The following is a 2,377-nucleotide window of genomic DNA, read 5'->3' as shown; positions in this document are numbered from 1 at the left end:
TTTTTTTTTTTTTTTTTTTTTACATGGCTCTCTGGTCACTTGCAGGTCACTTCAGTATGTTTGTTATAAATCATATAAATAATGTGTAAATAGTTATTACAATACATGTAAATACAGTTGTGTAATATATGTATGTAAATACAGTTATTTAATTTCCCTTTCCTGTCTTTTCAATTCAGCTTCCTTTGGAGTATGGCCAATTCTTAGTTCTTATGAACTTAAATTAAAAAAATTCATGAATTGAATGGAAGCTGATCCTAAAATTCAGACCAGTTTTGATGAAAAGGCTACAAAACATCTGGATGAAGAACAGAGACATAATATCATATCTCCAGGAGCAGATGGAGCTGTGTTCTGTGGAGAGACCGGGACCAGTGCCTGGGCTGCCGGAGCGGGAGGGGAGGTGACTCACGGGGGTAGTGCTACCGGCAGAGGACTGACCACATGACGAGACACTACCAATAAAAAAATGAGGCATTCATATTACTCTGAGGACAGTTTTCTACTTTTAAAGGTCACTAATATTCAAGTATGTTGTACAGCTAATACCTTAAAATAAGGTCCGAGTATTCTAAAATGAAAATAATGATTGTGTTACCTGAGACCACTGTTTGGGACCCTGGTGACACTTCTGGTGAACGGGTCAGGCACTGAGCTAATGCTTTTGTCAGGTTCACTGAGCAGCATTTTCCTAATGCACAATACAAGGAAATAAAAATGGAAAAAAGCTCCATTTATGCTGTGCACAGAACACAAGCTGCAGCGATGCATTCAGAGACACTGATAAAACAAAAAGCAGAATAAGCATTCTGTGGTTAACCTGTTAAACTCCATTTAAACCTATTTTAAAATACATTTGCTAATTCTTTTATAATGATTATGCATGCAGCTTTATAACCTTGTATTATTTTATAGGCTACATGTAACATGTGTATAAAATTTATTTGTCCCACAGCAGGACCATTTAAAATGTATGGCTACTGTAATAACTAAAACATTTCCATCTCCAGGTATCAGGGGGTCACATGATGCTGTCGCCTTCAAGCTTTCACTCTTTGTCTCAAACTGCCTCTAATCTATCTAACAATTATGTCATGAATAATTTAGACAGTACAAGATCAAAGTACAATATACAGAGTTGGAGTGTCAAATTTATCACCATGACAACAAGAAGCTTTATCTGTAAAAGTTTACAGAGTAAAACAGAACTGATAAATTATTAATTTATTTTTATTAATTTATTCATTCAAATAGTTTTGATTGTTTTATAATTTGAAGATTAATTGGGTCTTTTAAGATTCATTAGCTCTCAGTATCAATATTTATTAAGATCTATGTGAGTAAAATACAGTACGTGCTTATTATAACCCACAAAAATAATCATACCAAAACTTTAAATGGATTTACTTAATATTTGATCTTTTAAAACCAAATAACAGCAAGATGTCGCATCAGTGATAATTACAATGGAATTATTGAAGATAAAACTTGTTTAATTAGTACAAGTGATCTTGCTGATGTAACAAAAGGCATTATCAAACTTCCAATAATGCATAATGTTAATGTTATGACGAGTTGTGATTGTTACTTCAAAAACTCCTTCAAAAATGCCCATAACTTCACAGATAACTTACCCAATTACATTGAGTCCAGCATGTCTGCCATGGCACGTTTCCCTGTAGCTGTCTGGGTAGTGTGAGAACACAGAAGGTATGGTGGCCAAAGATGGAGCCCACCCAAAGCCCAATGCACAGTGCATGGGTAAAATATTCCTCTATGGTATGTATGGCACCCAGCCCAACAACTTAAAAGTAAGAAAGCAACATTCACACAAACAGATCAGCCATTAAACATATGTGACTTCTTGTTTCCTCTGCAGGTCAACATGAATGTGCTCCTCTTCCCCCCGCCCTGAGCAGAGGTGGCTCTGATCTGTTCCTTCAGCTCCATCAAGGGAGTGTTTGGACACGCTACAGTGGCACAGCACAGGTCTCTCTGCCTGAAAGTCCCCACCCTCCCCTATTTGACTCACAGGTGTACACACCTTACCATCTATACCAGGAGTCTTTTTAAACAGCATTTTTTCCATCTTGGAACATAAACATTCAGAAACAGAAATGTTTGATGTTTAAATTTTTCAGAATATCCAGCAGGTATCTAAAAATAAATATGACTACAGTAGGTTACACCAACAACAGTGATTTTAAAGGAATTGTTCATCCAAAAACAAGAAATTGAAGAAAATTTGCTTACCTTCAGGCCATCCAAGATAAAGCTGAGTTTGTTTCTTCATCAGAACAGATTTAGAGAAATGTATTATTACATCTCACTTGCTAGATGTAAAAAATAGAAAGCTAGTGTTTGTTTTTTGTTGTTT

The sequence above is a fragment of the Sinocyclocheilus grahami genome, unplaced genomic scaffold (genome assembly GCF_001515645.1).
Source record: "Sinocyclocheilus grahami isolate Dianchi unplaced genomic scaffold, SAMN03320097.WGS_v1.1 scaffold5793.1, whole genome shotgun sequence".
NCBI classification, from domain to species: Eukaryota; Metazoa; Chordata; class Actinopteri; order Cypriniformes; family Cyprinidae; genus Sinocyclocheilus; species Sinocyclocheilus grahami.
This window is presented reverse-complemented; position numbering follows the sequence as displayed.